Source organism: Aquarana catesbeiana, linkage group LG03, assembly GCF_042186555.1.
Source record: "Aquarana catesbeiana isolate 2022-GZ linkage group LG03, ASM4218655v1, whole genome shotgun sequence".
Classification (NCBI taxonomy): Eukaryota; Metazoa; Chordata; class Amphibia; order Anura; family Ranidae; genus Aquarana; species Aquarana catesbeiana.
The window spans coordinates 259,596,696-259,613,816 of NC_133326.1; the positions used below are offsets into that span (position 1 = coordinate 259,596,696).

General features: G+C 42.8%; 1 protein-coding gene across 2 annotated transcripts in view; it reads left to right on the forward strand.

Annotated features, from left to right (window-relative positions):
* The window catches only part of OSBPL8 (oxysterol binding protein like 8), a 411,605-nt gene that overhangs the window by 34,579 nt on the left and 359,905 nt on the right, over positions 1–17,121 (forward strand). For both annotated transcript variants that reach the window (XM_073620008.1, XM_073620009.1), the window contains exon 2: positions 10,439–10,520. The gene's annotated coding sequence lies outside the window, so the exon portion shown is untranslated. The remainder of the gene's footprint in view (positions 1–10,438; positions 10,521–17,121) is intronic.

A 17,121-nucleotide genomic window follows, 5' to 3' on the forward strand; every position in this document is an offset into this window, starting at 1 on the left:
GCCCTGTCAATCTGACAGATTTGGAGTGTTTTTGCAAAGAAGAGTGGGCAAATATTGCCAAGTCAAGATGTGCCATGCTGGTAGACTTGTACCCAAAAAGACTGAGTGCTGTAATAAAATCAAAAGGTGCTTCAACAAAGAATTAGTTTAAGGTTGTGCACACTTATGCAACCATATTATTTTAGTTTATTTTTACTTCCCTCCACCTAAAAGATTTCAGTTTGTTGTTCAATTGAGTTGTACAGTTTATAGGTCACACTAAAGGTGGAAAATCTTCTGAAATGAATTATCTTTGTCTCATATTTTTACATCATAGAAACCTGACATTTTAACAGAGGTGAGTGAGTGATTCCTGGGAGATGTTTGTCATAATTCCCAGGAGTCAGTGGGCATTGACGATTCTCATTGCAAGATTACAAAACTGCAAAAGTAGTTTCCTGCGCTGTGAGGTGTGCATAATGCGCATGCATGAGATCGGACGGTGCATGCTGGTTATTCAGCAGCACTGTATCCCGGAAGATTATTCTTGAGGGCTTCGCCTGCCCACAAGCAAGATGGGACACCGCAACAAGGATTAATATAAAGTTAGTTTTACAATAAAATAATAACTATAGCAGTGCAATTAAGAAGACTAGTGAGTGCAGCATTACAATAATATGATAATAGATGGATTTGGGAAAAAAAAAAAGATATGTTGTTGGAACTCCGCTTTAAGGACATGGGGTATCATTTTACATCCATGATATTTGTACAGTATGTAACAAAATAAGTGCAGCGCAAAAAAGATGAAAAAACATTTTTAAAGGTTGATACTTGGGTAAGTATATAGTACGTACAACTGATAGTTCACTGTGCTATATCTAAAAATGAAAAAATTGACATAAATTAAACATCAAGACCATAATAAATGACCATGAATCATTTGACCGAAAGGGTGATAAGTGTCCAAAACGAAGAAAAAGTTTGTGGAATAGATTGAAAGTGTAAAGAAAGCAAGGAGAAAAATCCAATAAGTATATCACTAATGTGCATAGATGTGAACACAGAAATGACAATTGTATTGGTGCTTAAAAAAAAAAAGTCCAATAGGATAACAAAGACAATGTTCCTATGCATAGTCCAAGAAAGAGGAATGAAGTCCCAGTGCCAGCAACAATGATCCCATGCGTGAAAAGAGATCCACTACCAATATGGAAGAGGCTTACCAGAACTAGTGAACTCAATAAGGCTTATGCCCAATGAGTCAACCAGGCAGGGGGTGTAACCACACCAGAAGAGGGGAACATCCACGCCACTCTTTCCTGACCACACTGGAAGGTCAACCAGGCAGGGGCTGTAACCACAACAGAAGTGGGGAGCATCCACACCACTCTTTCCTGACCACACTGGAAGGTCAACCAGGCAGGGGGTGTAACCACACCAGAAGGCAGGAGCATCCACCCCACTCTTTCCTGACCACACTGGAAGGTGATCCCTTGCTCTTTGTTGCAGATCGGTCTTGGGATGACTCGATTGCTTCAACAGTGATACACCAAAGAGGCAAACTATCTCTCGATGAGAAGCGATGTATCCAAAAGAAACAGACTCTCATCTGCTGCCACTTCTTCCAGCATTGTCTTCTCTCTACTTCATACCTCATGGAACATTGTGCCTGTACCTGAGATCACTTCATAATTTGTTTTTTTTTAACCAGTTTATTGTCTTTTTCTGTGGGAAATAGCAATCAGATCCTGGTCTTACAGACACGGGGCATCCTTTTACATCCATGTATGAAAACCCATTAAACAAAATGTGTGGTTTATCTGATTAAGTAGTTCCCAAGTGTTTTATTGCTTATTGTTTTGGCGTGTAAGCATATCGTAAAAAAATCCTACTTTTCATTGTCTGTGTATATAGCAGCCTAAGGTATACTATTAACTACTTTTACAAGCTGTTGCTTCACTGGACAAATGTGGTACATTCATTAAAAATGACAAAAGATACATTACCTGGAGCTGCAGCAGACAATGGCTCCGTTAACGTTTAAACATGTTCTATTCATTCCATTTACTAAGGGTAAACATGCATACAGAGCTTTTATGTCTGGCATGTGTTTGATTTCTGATCAGTTTTGGCAGCCACAATCCGTTCACGCATTCTACAAATCCATAAAGCATTCATTCAGCTTGAGTGTAGTAATAGTGCGCTGTATACTCCTAGCTGACAGTTGAGTTCAGTAACCCTGTGCGTATTTCCTCCATCAACCCAAAATAGATCACAAGTTCATGTTCTGCTGTTAAAGGACAAAATTAATATTGGTGAACATGATTTAAGGAACTTGACAAGTACTAAAATGAAACCCCTAGCTTGACCGTCCTATCCACCCCCATACAAAATAAAATCTGGGGGAGGAGAGACATGTTAAAGTATAACTACAGTATAGGAAAACCTTTTTTTTTTTTCCTCAATAGAGTGGACATTTTGTTATATTGGTGCCTGTGTCCCCATCAGGGCAATTCATCCTCTCTATTTGTCCTAATTTACTGTAATCACCGAACTTGAAATAGTTTTGGTGACTCATGTAACAACCAGGGATTGCCACACTTTGGAGGCATTTCCTAATGGAGAAGAAGTGAGAAGAAATCTCCCCAGTGAGACATAGAACAATGACAGGTTATAATCTTCATAAAGGAGAAGTACAACCAAAGCTCGTTTGACTGTACTTTTCCTGTGGGTCACAGGATCGCAGTTTGTTCTGCACTCCTGTGACCCATTTTCCCACGACGTCACCGAATCAGTCTAGGCACAGGAAATTTCACGACCATATGGTTTGGATCTGCCCACATGCCTGGACCGGCACCCGGCTTAGCCTCTCAGCGAGCCGCTGAGAGCCTGAGCTCGTTGCTCCCACCCCCTCCACAGCCCAGTGCGCTCCAGTGAGTGCTGGAAAGGCAGAGCAGACAGCTGTGACTGACTGTCACATCCCTCTGCTCAGGGAGCTCTGAGAACCGAGCAATCAGCAGTGTTTGATCGCTTGGTTCTCAGCCTTAGAGCCAGCAGGGGACAGATGCAGCATCTACCTAGGTAAGTATGATTATTGAATAAAACAATTTCTCATACTTCTCTTTTTAAATGAAGAACAGCTTTCCTTTAAAGTTTTAAAGGCAGAATATTTTTTTTATCTGTAAAGTGGTTGTAAACCCAAAAAACAAAACAAAAAAACCCTGTAAGACAAAGGATGTTGCAGCAGCCCCGCACACCACTGTGACCGGCGACCTGTTTCCCAGAGTTATTTCTGAGTTTGCGGGCTCCGGTGCTGTGATTGGCCAGCACCACGATGACGTAACTCCCGCGCATGCCAGTCACAGCACGCTGCTGAAGGAATGGCATGAGCGAGCCTTTTCTTCAGCGTGCATGCGCCGATGACGTAGATGCGTATATGGTAAATATCTCCTAAACTATGCAGGTTTAGGAGATGTTTACAGTACCTACAGGTGAGCCTTATTATAGACTTACCTGTAGGCACAAATGGTGTAACGGGGTTTACAACCACTTTAATGCCATTGGTTCCTGCTGCTGTTAATCAAAGTCAGTGAGCCAATGAGGAGGGAGAGGGACGGGACCGAGCCGCTGCTCCATGTCTGAATGGAAAAATGGAGCAGTGACACGGCTCGGGTGCCCCCATAGCAAACTGCTTGCCGTGGGGTCTCTCGGCAGCAGGGAGGGGCCAGGAGCGCCGGCGAGGGACCTGAGAAGAGGAGGATCTGGGATGCTCTGTGTAAAACCACTACACAGAAGAGGTAAGTATTTATTTATTTATTTATTTATTTATTTATTTTGTTTTCTAACAAAAAATAAGACTTTAGTATCGCTTTACCACTTCAATACAGGGCACTTATACACCTTCCTTCCCAGACCAATTTTCAGCTTTCAGTGCTGTTGCACTTATGACAATTATGCGGTCATGCAACACTATACCCAAACTACATTTTTATCATTTTATTCCCACAAATAGAACTTTCTTTTGGTTGTAGTTGATCACCTCTGGGATTTTTATTTTCTGCTAAACAAATAAAAAAAAAGACCGAAAATTTTGAAAAAAATTTTTTTTGTGTTTCTGTTACAAAACTTTGTAAATAAGTAAGTTTTCTCCTTCACTGATGGGGCTGCACTGACTGGCACCGATGATGGGCACTAATATGCGGCACTAATGGGGAACTGATGGCCACTGATATGCAGAATGGATGGGCACTGATAGGTGGCACGGATGGGCACTTATAGGTGGCACGGATGTACACTAATTGATGGTACGGATGGATGCCAATCAGTGCCAAACAATAATGCCCATTGTGGGCACTGATTTGCATCCATTGTGGGCACTGATTGGCATCCCTGGTGATCTAGGATGGCATACCTGGTGGTGACATCCCTGATGGTCCTAGTGGTGTCCCCTGTTGGTCCATTGTGGGCATCCTCGGGGGGGGCTGCGCTGATAATCAGCACAGACCCCCCCCTGTCAGGAGAGCAGCCGATCGTCTCTCCTCTATTTGCGTCTGACAGACGCGAGTGAGGAAAAGCCGATCAACGGCTCTTCCTGTTTACACTGTGATCACCCATGATTGGACACGGCTGATCACATGGTAAAGAGTCTCCGTTAGAGACTCTTTACCTAAATCGGTGTTGCGGTGTGTCAGACTGACACACTACAACAACAATCGCTGTGATGTGCGCCCCCAGGGGTGTGCAGCGGCTTGATAACCTGGCGACGTCATATGATGTCTGGTCGGGATATTGAAACCACTTTGCCGCCGTCATTCTGCTACATGGCGGGCGGCAAGTGGTTACGTTTTTTTTTGGCCTCGTTCACATGGGCATACTTAAGCATATGCCCGTGTGAGGGCTGTGCTTGCTCGTCTGTAGGCAGTCTCAGTCATGTCAAATAGGATGCAGCATCTGTATCCCAATTTGACAGTCATGTGGGCAAGGTGCTAGTCCCTGAAAGAAGGCAGTGTGCATTTGGGGACCCACACCCATACGGATGTCAGGTTGGGAGCAGCTGCTGTGCCCCAGCTGACATGTATGGCACTGCCTGCACGCAGATGCATGGTACATCTTTTCATCCCCATGACAAACACAAGTGCACAAGTGTTTTGAATGAGACCTGAATTTCATTCCCCTAGTCTTCTTTAGCTGAGATGATTTAGAAACCAAGGAATTTGTTGTAAAGCTATGAGCTTATGACCTTGCCCAAATTCTAGACACCAAGTGTGTGATAGATTTTAACTTTAAATACACTAGGCCAGGGAATGGCTCTTTTTACATTTGCAGAGCTAATTGTCTTGTGAAACTGCATGCACATTATCCTTGCGTAAATGGGGACAAAATGAATGTTATTGGTTGAATGGTGTTTATTCATACAGGATGGAGCGGGGCAGGTAAATACTGCATTATGGCTACTAGATTGAGCAGATGATCCAAGGAAAAAAATATTTATATACTGTGATTGTAAACTTCTAAACCACTCTATTTTTCATGAATTCATAAAACTTCTTTAAAGCATACGTTACCCCAGCATTTCATATTCTGATATGTGTTGTACCATGTACTTGTGTTTTAAAAAGTATCCTCTTCTCTGTATTTCTTCCATTGTGTGAAATAGTTGGTCATCCTGCCAGTCCCTTTGCTTTCCTATTTCAGTCTGACCAGGCTAGGCATGAGAACACATCCATCCCAGTGTGGTCATTTTTCTGGCTGTGCTGGAAGAACAGCTTGCCTGTCCTCCAATGGTTAGACCTGTGCTGACACGCCCCCTGTACAGCCATTCACTAGGAAGATTAGTGTAATGTTTCTTCTCCACCCCTAGCTCTTCCTTATGCAGCTGAGAACTGAGAATATGTGGTAATCCATTTATAATGTTTTCATATATAGGGTGTCCCAAAAAAATGTATACACACTTTGATTAAAAAGTCAGTATTTATTACCATATAGTCACACTCTGGATATAGTTATATTGGTTTTCTGGCTAATCTGTAGGCTTTCGGGGAATGATCTGCCTTCCGCATGCACTCTGGTTGGATAGATCCTACTTCCTTTAGGCTAAACATTTAACGTGATGTGACATGAAGGAAAATGAAGAGTGTGATAGCAGTGAAGTGAGCTGAACAATATGTGACCTCTAGTTATGGGGAAGGACTGCCAGCTGGATGGTAGATATTAATGATGTATGTCAGTTCTTAAAATGGTTATAAAGGTTTCTTTAAAGTGGTTGTAAACCCCGTTACACCACTTGTGCCTACAGGTAAGTCTATAATAAGGCTCACCTGTAGGTACTATAAATATCTCCTAAACCTACACAGTGTCTTTTTTGTCTTTTTGTGTCTTTTTATATCTACCTAGAGTTCCACTTTAAGCCAACTGTGATAATGTGATTTCTATCTCTTTGTAACTCCGGTTTTTGTATCTGACCGTTTTTTCTTATCTTTTTAGTTTTTACATTTCCTTTATGATTCCTGGCAGCACTGGAAAGTCTGCAAACATTGCTGAAATATATTTTATCTGGTGTTCATCCAAAAATCAGTTGTTTTTTTTTCCCCCACATTTGGAGCTCATTCCTTCAGCTGCTCATGAGATTATGTGTGTAAATACTGTCGCTCTGAGTCATTATCCTCAATATTCTCTAAATGAACAGGATTATTTTGGGCTCCATCTCCTTTTACAAGCATTACAATAGACCACCTATCTGCCAGCACTCCATTTCTGCTGCTGTTTGAAGGTTACCTGCTTGGCTTTTGCTTGTACACCTTCTGTAGATGGATCAGTATTCACATAAGATTTATATTGCATCGTCAATGATTTGCCCTGACATTCACTTGCTTTATCTTGTTTTAGCCAATGGTGTGAGTAATTGTTAAGAAATGAATAGCACCACATCCCCATGTAAAGCATTTTAGACCACAAAGAACTAAATTGGCGCTTTTAAGGTGCTAGTAAACCGACTTACAAATTAGAACTGTTTCGGAAATATTTATACCTCACTTAAACAACAGAACATAGTTAAAAAAAAGTACAAAGTTTATTGGGTTACACAATTAAAAAAATTCATGCTAAAAACATTGTAATAACATGGTCTCGTTATCCTAATATATTGCAGTGGTGCTAAAGTTGGTACTGCCAACATGTTTTGCCCTTTGGGCTTCTTCAGGGGGAACAGCCACTGGTACTTAAGAACTGTATTGAGGAAAACCAATTCTAAATAACCAGAATGATAACAAATATCAGCATAATAATCATAAATTTCAGAAATCAAAGTTTGCAGTCTTGGCCGGACCATGCTTACCCCAATATTTACCAATTAGTATTAAAGTGATTGTACACCATCACCTAAAACCACTCAGTTTAATAGGAATGAAAGGCAAAACATTTGTGTATAGATGTTAAAAAAACATCAATATCCTTCTTCCTTTTTTTTTTTTTCCTTTTTTATAAGTGATCACATTCTCTTTGTTTCATCTGTTCTCAGTTGCATAAGAGCTGGTGGGAAGAGAAGCAGCAGTACACTGAGCTTCCCAGTGAAAGGCTGTGCTATGGAGATGTGTTAGGACAGGTCTGATCGTTGGAAGAGAGCAGGCTGAATTCCCAGCACAGCTAGAGAGCTCACCATGCTGTGCTATCCTGCTTAGCGTGGTCAGTTTCTAATGGGAAAGCAGAGGGACTGGCAGGAACACAAAGGAAGAAATAAAAAGAGAACAGGATACTATTTCATAACAGCACGTGGCACAGCAGGCACATGAAATGTTGGGGTAACAAACACAAAGTTGGAAAACAGCTTAGGCCCTAATATTGATATTTGTTGTTGTTTTGGTTATTTATAATTTTGTTTTCCTTAATACAGTTCTAAAGTACTAGCGGCTGCTCCCCCTGAAGTAGCCCAATGAGTGAAACATGTTGGGAGTACCAACTTTACCACTACTGCAATAAATAAGGATTACAAGACCATGTTGTTTGTAATGTTTTTAACAAGCATTTTTTCAGTTGTGTAACGCAATAAACTTTGTACCTTTTTTTTTTTTTTTTTTTTTTTTTTTTTATTATTATCATGTTCTAATTTGTATGTCGGTTTACTAGCACCTTTTAAAAGTCTCAATTTTTATTTGTTGTGGTCTAAAATAATTCACTTGCTTTTATAAAAAAGTGTTGAGTTTTACAAATACACAAGGTAAAAATATGAACATCAGGTTTGATGTTTAGATATGGGTTGTGGTTCTTCTGCAATTTTCTGCAAATCTTTTTAGCTACCATAATTTTATGTGAAATCCTGGTTTTGATTATTAAACATTTTTCAGCTGTTCTTAGGCACCATGAACACTGGGCTATCAGCCTGGTGCATGGGGCTCTGGTGTTTAGCTGAGGGTGAAGTCTGCGTTTTTGTTGTTCTTCATCCCAGAGTGCATACGGTCCTAAATGTTCATACGTTCACCAGCATCAAGCTTTTTTTTTTTTTTTCCACCAAAACAACCATCCGGAACAGTTATTTTTAACTGTACCCTAACTAGGTGGATGTTTAGATTTCATCTGATACTTTCAGCTTTGGACTTTGGGTCCTCCCAGGGAGCTTTATAACCACTTCAGTACCGCACTATAGCCAAAAGACAGCACGCATCGGGCGCGCTCAGTGACCACTGTGTCTTTCAGGCATGGCTGATCACAGATTGGGGTAAAGGGCCAATTACAGCGGCCCTTTACTGTGTGATCTGTGTGTCCAATCACAGCTGATCACATGTAAACAGACTTGCCAGTCATTGGCATTCCTTTCCTCGCGCTTTGTCTGTGTGAGGATGGGAGTGCTGATAACAGGCAAGGTGATTAAATGCCAAAAGAAAGCTCTATCTGTCTCAGAATTATAAAAATAAATGTCATATGGGTACAGTGTTGCATGAACAGCTACACAATTGTGATTCAAAGTGCAACAGTGCTGAAAACATAAAATTGGCCTAGGCAGGAAGGGGGGGTGGGGGAGAGGAGGAGTGTCCGGTATTGAGGTGGTTAAAGCAGAGTCTCTCCCAAAAATGGAACTTCCGCTTTAAGGGAAGGTGACCCCCATGACATGCCACATTTGGCATGTCATTTTTTGGGGGAGAGCGGATACCCACTTTTTAGAGGGTCCCAGCTCCCACTTCCGGCGCACCACAGCACCGGAAGGGAGATCACCTCTCCCCCCTCCCTGTCGGCAATCATCTGGGACACATCACAGGTCCCAGATGATTGCCCGGCCAGTCACGGCGCACCGTGCGGTTCGTACATGCGCAGTGCATGCCCGGCTGTAAGCCACAGCTGGGCGCCCACAATAACAATGCCGGCACCGCAGAGAGGAGGAGGAGGAGAGGATCAGGGCTTCGTTCCCCCGCATCACTGGACCCTGGGACAGGTAAGTGTCTGGTTTATTAAAAGTCAGCAGCTGCAGTATTTGTAGCTGCTGACTTTTTTACATTTTTTTTTTTTTTTTCTTTTAAGCGGAACTGAGCTTTAAGCTGCAAGCAGCTTCCAATTTATTTTGCTTGGTTGGTGTGGTAGCTTTTAACGTTTTTTCTTTGTCTTGTTAGACTGTGTTTGGAGCTCCTAAACATCTCAGAATTTTTTTAGATTGTTTCCTTAATGATGATTAAGACAATATTTTTTTTGACTTCACATAAAATCCTTTACTTGGATTTCGGTAGGAGACACAGATCCCAAACAAGCAAAAGGATTGCTCAGTGTGTCCTTACACACCACAACACAAACAAGCAAAAGGATTAAGCTGGCAACTCTGTAGTCCATATAGTGATTTTAATGGTTGGTTACATGAAGTGACAAGCAAAAAGCTGATGCGTTTCGGCAACAGCCTGTCGTAGCTATGACTAAGGCTGTTGTCAGAGGTTTTGCTTGTCACTTCATGTAACCAACCATTAAAATTGCAATATGGACTATGGAGTTGCTGACTCAATCCTTTTGCTTGTTTGTGTTGTGGTGTGTAAGGACACACTGAGCCTGAGCACCTGAAAGAGGATCTTGCAAATTGAACTGGGAGTTCCCTGTTGCGTGCGCTGTCTCTCTTCAAACTTACCTTATAGACACAGATCCCACTTATCTGCCTTTAGGCAGCAGTATAACCCATACATCTCAGATTTTTTTCTGACCCTGCGTACCTTAGTGTCCCTCCTAGAAAAATATTTTACAGTAAGGTAAATCTAGTGTACAGCAATCTGAAATGTGTATGCAAAGTCAGGACCATGCTAAATCATTGACTTCATTTGTGGTCATTATTGGGTGGTCTTCTGCATTCAACGCCAGTCTGAATGTACCCTTTTATGTGAAGTTGTAACACCTTAGAGGATATTGCTTCTATATTGCATTTATAGCTTGTGAATTAAAGGAAAATGGATCATTAGTGATGTGAACATTATATGTTCCCTTTTTGTTGCAGGTACAGGAATGTATGACTCATGACATACGAAAGGGAAAGCTTTCTTTCCCGTACTCCATCTATTGTATGTAGGTCTTGCCAGGTAAGTGACCGATTTCTGTGTAGATATGTTTTTCAATGTACAATTTAGAAATAATTGCTATTGTATTGTGTGTGATATTAGAACAGTTAGGTTGGCCATACATAGTTTGACTCTCGGCCGGTTCAGCAGGAACTAGCCGAGATTCAAACTGTTAATGGACAGGCTGAATGTACTAAGTTGATCGATCAACTTGGGTACAACCAGCCTGCTGTATTCTCTTGTGATTATCGCTAGTGGCTGCTAAAGCCACTAGCAGTAACTACTGTCTTCTCCTGGCGGGGATGGCTTCCACCACCGGGAGAAGACAATAGCCTGACAGGAGGGATTCTGGCATCAACACACTCTCTCTCTGTTGATGGGGGAATCGAGCTAATTTCTTTCCTGCAGGAAAGCAATTTGCTCTGTGCATGGCCGGCTTTATTTGTAGACATGTAGGTGCCGTATGTGGGAGAGGCAGATTTTCTTTATAGCCTACTTTTGGGCTTGAGATGCACCCCATCCCTTATTTGAGCCCTTTTCACAGCCTTTAAAAGATACATATACATACCTTTTTTTCCAAGTGTTTTCAGTTCTGTTTGGTGTTTACACATGGCCTCCTTCTACTCTTCTTTAGCAAGGTCGGTTCCTAAATGTTGGAGAGTGGTGCTGCATGATTGCATGATGCGTTAATGAGGAGTTGTCATGAATTGACTCACATTGTGATGAGGTTTTGGGATTTTCCATTTGCAATGACTTGAATGGCAGATTGCATCTTATGTTGACATGGACACTGCTTTGTATACTTTCTTCACCTGAAATGTGGTCTATGCATGCTTCCCATAATAGCTTCTAATCAGAGACTTTGCTACCTGTACAAGAAGTTATGCAGAATTGTGGAACATCTTGGCAAGTGATGAACATCCTTCATTACAGGACCTGGGGAGGGAAAGAAAATAGACTCTGGTATTAGAATTTTTACAAACTTAAAGTGGACTGGGTCTCTATTTGCAATGCTTTCTCAGACATCGATGGGAAAATGAACAAAGCTTGAGTAGCATAGTCATAAAGTTTGTGCAGCTCTTCCCAACTGATAAAAAAGGGCAGATTCTGCTCCTTGGTACCAAAGAGGAGTGACTTGGAGATTTCGCTATGCGCAAAGCATGTCTCCTGCGTTGCTAAGCACCCTTTCAGCTTTTTGGTATAATGCATCTTTAAGCAACCCGTGTCTCCTGCATTTCCCCCAGTAAACAGACATAGTCACCATCTTAGCTCCATTGCTCCTTCCTCTGCCCTGATCCTGGGAGCAATCTTTTATTCATCGGCAACAAAAGTGACAAAGTGACAAACAGGAAGTCATGGCCCCAACAGCCAATCGCTTCCTCCATACAAAATGACATCACACAGGAAATGACCACACAGGAAATTACACTAAAGGGGAGGGCATCCACCGGAGTGGGAGGAAGTGCACGTCTCATCCACTTGAGGCATGTACACTGCTCTCCGCCCAGCCACATCAGCATGGAGCCGACTCAACAATGCTCAGAGTAACCAGTATCTAGTAAGATCATTCTACTTGTTCTTACAGGCTTGAGAAGATCTGCGGGGACATTGCTACTGCTGTTGTCAATATACGGTACGAGTATACCAACTTGGCAGATATCAGTGTCCTCTTATAAAAGCAGATATGTATCCAAAAGGGATAGCGTAGCCACAGCAGAGATATAATAATATGTTTCTCGCATTATGCGGACTTCGCTTCTCTAATGTGCATAGACATTTGAAGGCAAGAAGCCCAGCGCATTGCGTTTGATACTTACCAACCGGCAAATGCCCACACGCACAGAGAACACGTCTTCAAGCCCATGAGAAGGTTTTCATACTGACGGTTTTACCGCTGGTCCCGATTCAACCCAAGTGCGCTCTGCTCCTTGGTTAAATCAGACACAAGGAGACAGATGACAACAATCCATAAAACACACATAATACAATTTCCAAAACAGTAGACATGTCCCTTTGTTCAATAGAAATGAGCTGCTCTGTTTTCTATGCCAGGAGGGAACAAGCGAATTCATCAGATCCAATCTGGGGATACAGAAGTTTTCTCTGTTGATAACTGTTGCAGACCATTTGGTAATTAGTCATGGAACCTGCACCAGTTTCTATTTCACCCTGAAAAAGAAGCTTGTGCAGATAGACCTGCTTTAATATGGTGCACTCCACTTGCGCCAGTTTCTTGCGTCGTCCTAATGGTGCTTGAAGCTTTGGTAATTCCACCCAGAATTTGTATTTGGTATAATATTTTACATACAGCTGTATCATTATTTCATCTTTAAAAGAAAGATGTGTTGACAGATGCACTTTAAAGCGTACAGGCTTATATCTGTGGATAGCTGAAGGGCTTGTTTCCCTTGTACCATATCAATAAGGTATAGATTAAGTTCTCCTGGATTGGTTTACATGTGTACTGTCTTTGTGCTGTGTTTGTTTTCTTCTGTCTCTGTTCGTTCATACAACAGTGTTGGGTAAACAGAGCCTGTAACTGTAGATTTGGAGAGTACATGATAACTGCAGTGCCAGGCACAAGTGTGCTCCAAGATCTGCAGACTAGTCAGAACTAATGGTGTCTGTGAGTGTATGTATGTATGTATGTGTATATGTGTGTGTATATATAATATCTCTCTCTCTCTCTCTATATTTCTCTATATCTCATCTACTGTATAATAGAAATAATCCAGGATGTAGTAGGTGGAAGACTGGCAGCCAGCTAAATGACAGTGACCACCGGCTGATGTACTCAGTGACAGTGATGCAGAATAGGAAAGACACATTTCTTAGCTAGTTTATCTTTTGCCTGCAGTCTTCTTCAGCTGTGCATTCTCTTTCTTTCTGCTTTGGGAACTTTGTATTTTCAGCCTGCCAGGCTAGGTTAGACCACACCCTACATATAGAATTTCCTGCTATACTGCCCATGGTTCGGTTGCCCCCTCTTTTTTTTTTTTTCTATTTTGGGAACTTAGTTCAGTCAGTCAGGCTAGACACATTATATGTATATACACTGATCAACCATTAATTTATGACCACTTGCAGGCTAAGTAAATAACATTATTTATTTTGTTACAATGGCATCTAAAGTGGGCGGGATATATTAGGCAGCAAGTAAACATATTGTCCCTGAATTTGATGTGTTGAGCGCAAAAAAAAAAGAAATGATGTCATTGCAGTTTGTATATGGGGCTGCATAGCTGCAGATTGGCCAGGGTGCCCATGCTGATCCATGTCCACAGCCAAAAGAGCATACTATGGGCAGTTGAGCATCAGAACTAGGGTTAATTTGCAGTACAAAAAGCAGTAACCTGCAGCAGTAAAATTCACTCTTGGGTGTGACCACAAGCTCACCCCCTTCACATAGAATACAGGGCTAATAGCTCAAATAAACAATACACCCTCTCGTTCTACCCCTAGACCTATTGAGCACTTGAGCAGGTGTACCTAGAGCTGAGCTTTAAGATTTGTAGGGGGAACTTGGGCCAGGGGAGGCCTCAGTTGATGTGCTTTGAGTTCAGCTTGAAGAAATATATATATATATATATATATATATATATATATATATATATATATATATATATATATATATATATATATATATTAATCAACTTTTAATCCAGTTATATACTCATTAAAAATATTTTATTTGTGTATATATATGTATGTGTATATATATATTTTTTATGAGTATATAACTAGATTAAAAGTTGATTTTTATATTGGCGTGTTTTTCAGCTTTTTGCCATATATCTATTTTTGGACCCTTTTTTTTTATCTACGTTTTTTTTTGTATGTAGCTGTGGTGTGTTTTGTAACTCTTAAAGGGGAGGTCCGCCCACCCCTGCAAAAATTAAAATCTAGCACATACACATACTGCAGCTGCTGACTTTTAACAATATGTTTCCATCAGCTGTCAGGTGCTGCCACCGCCGTTGCCGGTAAGGGAACCCGGTAGTGAAACATTAGGGCTTCATGCCGGGTCCCTACTGTGCATGCACGAGGCCCTGCTGTGCTCTCCTACTGGCTCAGTGGAGGAGGGAGCCGAGCTGCTGACGAAATGAGCCGCGGCCAATCTCCCGGAAGTGGGGACAGGATGCCTGTCAGACAGGTATCCGCTCCCCCCTGAAAGGTTGCCAAACGTGGCACCAGGGGGGGGGGGGGTGGGGGTGGTTGGTGGGGGGAGCGGGGGAGGAGATGAATGAGTGGAAGTTCCACTTTTGGGTGGAACTCCGCATTAAGAGCAAATAAAATCTGATTAGGAAAAGAAGCGCTATCCTTATTTATATGTAAATACGTTTAATAACATTTTAGCTTTTTTTGTAATGTATCACTACTATTCTGACTGCTCTTTTAGAGCCCTTTCACACTGGCAACGCTCCACGTTAGTAGTAAAGCGCTTTTTGGCCACTAGTGGGGTGCATTTAACCCCTGCTAGCGGCTGAAGAAAGGGTTAAATGCGCCCGAAAAGCACAGGTGCGCTTTGCATGCGCTTCAGCAGCGGTGCCTATTCATTTCAATGTGCAGGGGCGGTGGAGGAGTTATACACAACTCCTCCAAAGATGCTGCTTGCAGGACTTTTTCTAACGTCCTGCAAGTTCACCGCTCCAGTGTGAAAGCACCCTGGCTTTAACACTGGGGCTGCAGGGGAGGCGTTTTTCAGGCACGTTACAGGCACTATTTTTAGCCCTTTAGTGCCTGAAAAATGCCTCCAGTGTGAAAGGGGTCTTAATCCTGGTTATGTGTACTACTGCTTATTAGAGCTCATGCACACGGGTGTATGATTTTTCTTTATCGTACATCATGGGACACAGAGCACCATAGTAATGACTATCTGGGTTATACGCTACCTTTAGGTGATTGGACACTGGCAACCAATAGTAAGACGTTTCCTCCCATATAACCCCTCCCACACGGGAAGTACCTCAGTTATTTCGCCAGTGTCTTGAAGGTGATGGTCATGGCTGTTGAAGCTTTTCAAATTCTTCAATGATGTCCAAGTGAGGATGTTATAATCGGATCCATTCGGATGGCACAAGAAAGCTAAAGTGGATGGTACCCATGCCTTGGTTCAAGAATGAGGTTTTGCCTGTAAACATGTCCTATATGGCACTGGACCCTTGTTAAAATTGGTATTCCTGGTCATATATTTGCCCAAGGTAACCAGAAGGGTGCTTTACAGGTCCAAGGGTGTGGACCCCAAATATGGGGGACCCGGTTCTTGAAGGTCCACAGAGGCGCTACCCGCTGTGATGGGGGAAGATTGGGCCTGGTAACACAGGTCCTGCACCGTGGAATAGTGAGTACCCCCTCTGGAATTCCTAAGACTGTTTTTTACCTCTAACCACGATATGCCTTGTGTAAGTAACAACTGTTACAGACTGACCGGCTGTGGCGTGTACTTGTAGCGGTGCGTACCGCGAAAGTACACGTGTGCCGCGGGTGTGAGCATGCGTGCCGCCGGAGTGTGCGCACGCCCCGCAAGTATGCTCAGGCAGACCTGTGCACTGCGGGCGTGCGCCATGGGCACGGCAGATGCCCACATTTGTGTGTATACTGCAGACACGTGTGTGCGCGCGCACTTTGTGCATGGTCAGGGTCATGGACAGACTTCATAAAAGGCTGGAGCTACTGGCATGTGCTGCGGAGACACAGAGCAGCTGTACTTGGGCACGTGAGTCTGGAAGTTTTTGGACACAGTTGCAACAAGTTTGACAGGAGTTTTACAAGCCGTGACAACTACATATACGCTAGTTACAGAATTGTGGTTCGGTGCGAATACTTTTCTCATCTTGTAAGCAATGTCTTCCATAAAACGAGGTACAGGGAGCAGAGCAAGTACTGGGGTAAGAGTTCCTCCTTTAATAACAGGAGACCAACCTCATGCTGATGCAGCCTCAGTCTCCCCTGAAAGACCTGTGGCTGCTGGCCTGGTTGAGCCATTGCAGCTGTTAGGCGTTGTGGCCACTACTAATGTTCCTGCCTCGGCTTATGTTACTAAGGATGACTTGGCATCTGCCATAGCTGGCCTTGAGGGCAAAATAGCTGGAAGATTGCCTCAGTAACACAGGGGGGGAGAAAAAGTAATAGATCTCCCTCTCCGGAGCCTGGCCCCAGTGGTGAGTCACTTGGACACCAGGACTCCCATAGCCAGATAGGTCCAGGTGATCTGGAACCAGAATGGGCAGAGGATTTGGAGGAGGTGGCCATAAGACCGGGAGGAAAGAGAGAAAGAGAGGCTGAGAATTCCCCGGCTGAGGATTCTGGTTCAGAGGAACCATTTTCAGCTTCCCACCCCCAAAAATTGTTTATCCAATCTCTGGCTGAGATGGTACGAGCTGGGTTTAAATTACCCCCGGTTCAGGAGCCAGGACTCTCCTGCTCTACTTTAGGATCCTTGCGACCTAAGCAGGGTTCTCAGGCTTTCCCTTTGCATCCATTATTGGAGCAGGTGATTTACGCAGATTGGGATCCCCCTAACAGGATACTTACCTCCAAAGAAGTTCTCACCCTTCTATCCTATGGAGAAAAAGTTCAGGAAGAAATGGAGTAAACCATTGGTTGATGCCGCCATGTCTTC